The sequence below is a fragment of the Lissotriton vulgaris genome, chromosome 1_1 (genome assembly GCF_964263255.1).
Source record: "Lissotriton vulgaris chromosome 1_1, aLisVul1.2, whole genome shotgun sequence".
Lineage (NCBI taxonomy): Eukaryota > Metazoa > Chordata > Amphibia > Caudata > Salamandridae > Lissotriton > Lissotriton vulgaris.
In genome coordinates this window covers 24240045-24246643 of record NC_141685.1, presented here as the reverse complement: position 1 = coordinate 24246643, position 6599 = coordinate 24240045, and the positions used below count along the sequence as shown (strand labels likewise).

Here is a 6599-nt window from a genome sequence, read left to right as displayed (position 1 = left end):
GGCATAGGTGCATCAAAGGCCTACCATGGGCTGAAGCATGTATTATGCCACCCCTGACTGGCCATCCAAACTGACACCACAGGTTGATCACTCAGCTTGAGTAAGGTGGTGTAATCACCCCTTACTTAGATATAGTATACCTATATCTACCTTTATATATAGACACATATGCACCTATAAGTCACTCCCATGGTAGGCCTCGACAATCCTCGAGGCAGAGTGCTTTGTTTTATGTGAGAGGGTGCCCTAGCATGAGCTGAGCCCCTCTGCAGCTTTCGGAACCATGTCCTTATAGCTGTTCTATGATATAGCCATACCATATACTCTTAAGTGCATTATAATCCTCGCGGTTAAATGCTAACTTTGGTGTGGCTTTATCAAAACATGTGGTGTAAGGTGTCAAACACTTTGGAATACTACCCCCTCCCACCAATTCCGGCGGCGGTGGTAGCATTCCACCCTTCTAGAGGGAAAAGACATGTATGTTACTGCTTTACCCGGTTAGAGTTAAACAGAGCTTCAGCATCACAAAATGGATGCTGCTGCCACAGACACGAGTCTGACCTCCTGCTGCTGGACAAAACTCCAGCAAGGGAGGCTTGGACAATAGGTTTCCTGTCGAGGAAGGTGCTAGGACCTCCCCATACAGCCTGTAGTGTATTAGGGCAGTGTGGGTTGAATGGAACAATGCATTTCCAGACACTGCCGGGGGCACATAAGATGCTCCATGCATAGCCCAGTTCAAACCAGTTGCTGGGGTACTCCAGACCTGCTCTGGCGCAATACTGGACAAAGAGTAAGGGGTGTAACCACCCCCTTCCCAGGTGCACCCATAGGAGGGACCTAGTGGGTCCCTCCTAGTGGAGAAGTCTGGCTCAATGATTAGAGCGGCAGACCCTGATGCAGAGGTCTAGCCCGGGACCAGGGTTCAATTCCCTGCCTCGGCGGGTCTTGGGCTCAAAATTCCACGGACCTGATAATTCTCGCCTCGGTGCCTATTCCAATCATGGAGTCCCACTCTGCAACTCTGGGCAATAGCTTGCTTAATCTCCACAACGGCCTTCACAACGCTAAGGATGCCTGGCCTCCACCTTGGGGGGGGCCCAGGAGTGGACCCCTCACAGGGAAAGCCAGGATGGGTTCCACAGCGGTATTTGTACAAGCGCCTTGAGACCCTTGCGGGTGAGTAGCGCGCTATACAAGTATCAATTTACATTTACATTTTAGTGGGAATCCAGACCATTTTCTTAATATAAAGTTAGGTGCTGTATCCCAGGACTTTAGATTACCTGGAACGAAACTCTGAAATGAAACTCTTGAACCTTCGACATTCTATACCGACTAGAAGACTGAAGACATCTCCCTTGTTGTCAAGGAGTGACCACCCTGTATACACCGGGACCCCTGTCTTTAGTAACAAGCAAGGTAAAGGCGGCAGTTGGCATTTGATCTGATCCAGTGTGAACAGAAAAGCATTGTGGAAAAAGATGTCGGGAGTTACCTTTGTCATATACACTTCCTGAAGAGTTACCTTTGTTATACACTTCCTGAAGAGCCACCTAAGTTAGACACTTCCTGAAATTGAATTAATGGCAGAGCTTCCTGATTCCTCTATTTTTCCACAATCTGTTCTGTTTAAATGAAATCTTGTCCATGTGTATCTACCCAAAACTGTACCTGTAGCTCATGAGTGCTCTGTAGCTGCCCTTTCCTTAGTAATTTACTCTGAACAATGGTAAATCACTGCCTTCTCAGAAGTAAATAAGATGTGACATGTTCAACCACAGTTTTAATGAAATATCCATGTATGGTAAAATGTTCCTTACTAAATTTCAAATATGGTAGAGAAGAGATGTCTTCTACAGTTGGTTAAATATTGTGTATTCACATTCTATTACATTTGCATTTAGTAATATTGCATTTCTTTACATCCAACAGAAAATAAGCCTTAAATGCATGGATTGATTAAAAATAATGAAGATAACACATCAAAACTGCAAAAATTATCAAAAATAAGGAGCTCCAAAAACATAAGTGCAATTGGAGACAGGACAGATCCATGAAGAAGCAGTCAAAGGCAATTCAGTGAGTGTCCGAGTCTGAGCTCTGCACCTCGACACCCCTAGATGAAGAAATGACCTCAACAAAACCAAGACAACAAAACTGACAAACCACCTGCTGTATAAACAAGCATCCAACACCAGCTTTGATCATGAGGCCGGTATGAGAGTTGGAGGAAGGTCTCGTGTCTATGTGGGATCCATGTCTTGGAACAAACTCCCTCTTCAGCTTTGAGCTGTTAGTAACATGATAATGTTTAAAAAAGGTTGAAAACTTGGCTTTTTGTGCATGTTTGAAACAACCGGATTTACTTTCTTTTCTGACCTGTGCTTTGCCCCGGGACACTCTTTGGAGAAGCTGTACACATTACGAGTCGCTTCACCATCATGATGTGGCTAGAGCAGTGCTTCGCTATCTAAACTGGTAACAGACCAGCATTCAGTGCTCTAGGTGTATTGTTAACTCTTTCTAGCCAAACCGCAGGCACCAGGGAAAAGCACAACGAAGTGGAGCCTAACAACTGAAGGCTAAAAGAAAGCGGAGATCTGCTCTCTGAAGTACAGAGTATTGTCCCAATTTGCACCTACCGGAAGGAAGATTAAGCTTTACCCGCAAGCATGCAAAGCCATTATCCAATCTAAAGATGCAATCACCCACAAGGAAGCCTTACTGATATTATGAATGTGGCAGGTATTTAGTGAGTCTTGTATTTTATTGTTAAATCAGAAATATCACACACATACAGGGAATGCGAAAATAACGCAAGGGGTTTATTAACTATGCTGACCCTTCAGGAAACACGGTCAGGAGAAAAATCGTGCAATTGCACTGAATATGTCAAGAACTTTAGCCAATTAGAAACCCTAAAAGAGCATCAGCGAATACAAACAGGGGAAAAACCATACCATTGCACTGAATGTGTGAAGAGCTTCAGTCGGTTATCACTCCTCCAAAGACATCAGCGAACACACACAGGGGAAAAACCATTCCATTGCACTGAATGTGTAAAGAGCTTCAGTCAAATTGCAAAACTCCACACACATCAGAGAATACACACAGGGGAAAAACCATACCATTGCAGTGAATGTGGGAAGAGCTTCAGTCATATTGGAAACCTCCACACACATCAGAGAATACACACAGGAGAAAAACCATACCATTGCAGTGAATGTGGGAAGAGCTTCAGTCAAATTGGAAGCCTCCACACACATCAGAGAATACACACAGGAGAAAAACCATACCATTGCAAGGAATGTATGCAGAGCTTCCGTCGGTTATCACACCTCCAAACACATCAGCGAATACACACAGGTGAAAAACCATACCATTGCAATGAATGTGTAAAGAGCTTCAGTAACATTTCAAACCTCCACACACATCAGCGAATATGCACAGAGGAAAAACCATACCATTGCAAGGAATGTGTGCAGAGCTTCATTCGGTTAACAGACCTCCGCAGACATCAGCGAATACACACAGGGGAGAAACCATACCAGTGCAGTGAATGTGTAAAGAGCTTCAGATGGTTATCAAACCTGCACACACATCAGAGCATACACACAGGGAAAAAACCATACCATTGCAGTGAATGTGTAAAGAGCTTCAGTCAGTTACAAGAACTCCAAAAACATCAGCGAACCCACACAGGGGAAAAACCATACCATTGCAAGGAATGTGTAAAGAGCTTCAGTCTATTATCAAACCTCCATAGACATCAGAGAATACACACAGGGGAAAAACCATACCATTGCAGTGAATGTGTAAAGAGCTTCAGTCAGTTAACAGACCTCCGCAGACATCAGCGAATACACACTGAGGAAAAACCATACCATTGCAGTGAATGTGTAAAGAGCTTCAGTCAGTTAACAGAACTCCACACACATCAGAGAATACACACAGGGGAAAAACCATACAATTGCAATGAATGTGGAAGTAGTTTTAGGGTACAATCAAACCTCCACAGACATCAGAAAACACACACAGGGGAAAAACTATACCAGTGCAGTGAATGTGTGAAGAGCTTCAGTCGGTTATCACTCCTCCAAAGACATCAGCGAACACACACAGGGGAAAAACCATTCCATTGCACTGAATGTGTAAAGAGCTTCAGTCAATTAACAAACCTCCAGAGACATCAGCGAATACACACAGGGGAAAAACCATACAATTGCAGTGAATGTGGAAGTAGTTTTAGGTTACAATCAAACCTCCACACACAGGGGAAAAACCCTACGATTGCAATGAATGTGGCAGTAGTTTTACTTACTCTTCAGCATTAAGAAATCATCAGCGAGCTCACAAAGGGGAAACAAATCTTTTAAATGCCATGAAAGCTTGAAAAGCTGTAGTCCATTATCACTCCTAAGCAGGCATCAGCGAACACACGCAGAAGAAAAGCCTTCAAGTGCAATGAATGTGAGAAGAAATGTAGTCAATTATCAAGCCTATGTAGACATCAGCTTACACACACTCTGTAAATACCGTACAACTGTAATGAGTGTAGAAGTACCTTTAGGAAATATTTTGCATTAAGGATTCATCAGTTAATGCACACAGAGAAAAAACCTTTCAGGTGCAGTGAAAGTGTGAATGTCTTCTGTCACTTATAAAACCTACAGATACATCAACTAACATACACAGTGTAAAAATGAGCATTGCAATGAATGTCAGAAGTGATTTTGTCAATTGCAAACACACCTGGGGTAAACCTTACAATTGCACTAAAAGTGTGATGAGCTTTTGTCAATTTCTGATCCTACATAGCCTCAGCGAACACACACCTTCATTTAACTCACTTAGAAATAATCCTAGAGATGCAGTGAATTCAGAAAGAACTTAAGAACATTAACAATAATATTAACTCATCTGAGGATATAGACAGGAGCAGAACAGTGCAGTTATTGTGAGATGAAGGAATTACAGGAACAAGTATATAATTATGTGGGTTATTCAAATACCAGATGAATGAAGACTCGACTAGAAGAAATGAAGAAAACCAAAGATTTGTAGAATATTGAAAGTGTCTGTTCCCAGTGATTGTTCACTTCGGTACACATAGAAAAAACAACGTGATATAACAGGAAATCCACTGGGAGACTAGCTCAATGTGGAATAAAAGAAAAGAAACAATGGTGGTTTTTATTTGGCGATGAAGAGTTACAAAGAAAAACATCCAAGTGTTCCTGTTCATGCTACCTGTAAAAGTGTAGTGAGGATACGGTTCTGCTTGCACACATTGCTATCTTAGCATAAGTGAGTTAGTTGCGAAAACGCCATTTTGCTGCTTTTGCACATGACACTGCATGTCTCTGTTTTTATAAAGACAAACTGCTTGCTTTTCCTTCACATGAGAACGGTCTGTTTTTCATATCTCTAGACTCACACTGCGACCTCAAGTCTGCACAAACTGTTCAAGGTTAAAATAACAATGTATGCTGTTGATGCAGGTTGATCAGCCCACGCTCTAGACACAACACAAACACAGCTGCTCATTTCTGAAACTCTGGTGCTTTTAAAATTGCACTGCATGCATGAGACTAGCACTTGGAAAAAACCTTTCAATCGAGAAAGAGCTGTGCTGATCTGGGATGTGATTCACTTCACCTGACTTTGGAGGTATGGGGTTCCCGGTTTTAACCTAGAGATCTTGTATTATTATAATACCTAGCTCCTAGCAAGGGGAGGGTGGTACACTAGGCGCTATAGACCTGGTTCCACTATCATTATAATATGATTTCTCCCTTTGTATTTTATGGACTTGAAACAATGTTGATTGTATTGATTTTATGCATCTTTTACTTAAGTTAGCAAAGATACTGCATCTTAGAGCACATACTTGAAATGAACATTTTAAACTATACCGTGTCTCTGATTGCTCACGTTGTGGACATTTATGAGAATAAAAACAAAAGAGTGTTCTTGATTCCCACTATTCCTGAGAGGTCCCAAAGTCGCTTGTTCATTGGTAGCTTTGCTGTAGTACGGAGAATGAATGAGACACTGTTGCTAGTCGGATAGGGGTTCTGGGTACTGAGGTGGATTTTTGGTACACCACAATACACTGAGGTCCTGGTTTCCTGCGCATAGTTCTGTGCATGAGCAGATTTCCCTCAAAATGGCGCCCAAAGTCTTGATTAGTGCTTGTATCTGTTCATAATACCCTCAACACCTTTTCCAGTTAACAGGTGTGACGGATTAACCTACCTATACGAATGTGTTATAGGTTAATTCTAACCCTGGGCGTAGCACTTCGCTACGCCCACGGAGTGGACATAGTGTTGCCTACTTTGCCATTTGCGAAGTAGGCGTAGCAGGCAACACTACGCCTACCCCGCGGGCGTAGCGAAGTTGTCCGCCAGTTGCCCGCCACCCGCCTCCCTCCCGCCCTCCCTAAATACTTAAATTGCATTTTATAAAATTATTAAAAACTACTTACTTTGTCCATCGCGTCCCCGGGGCTCCCTCTCATCATCGCGCGATCCACGCTGCCGTCTTTGATAGTAATGCACATGCGCGGCCGCCCGCGCATGCACATTACT

General features: G+C 42.9%; 1 pseudogene across 1 annotated transcript in view; it reads left to right on the top strand.

Annotated features, from left to right (window-relative positions):
* LOC147737013 (uncharacterized) overlaps window positions 1–5990 on the top strand; it is a 99892-nt pseudogene extending 93902 nt beyond the window's left edge. Inside the window, exon 2 of the transcript XR_015308542.1 lies at window positions 1939–5990. The product of XR_015308542.1 is annotated as an uncharacterized LOC147737013 (transcript). The remainder of the gene's footprint in view (window positions 1–1938) is intronic.
* Window positions 5991–6599: the final 609 nt, after the last annotated feature.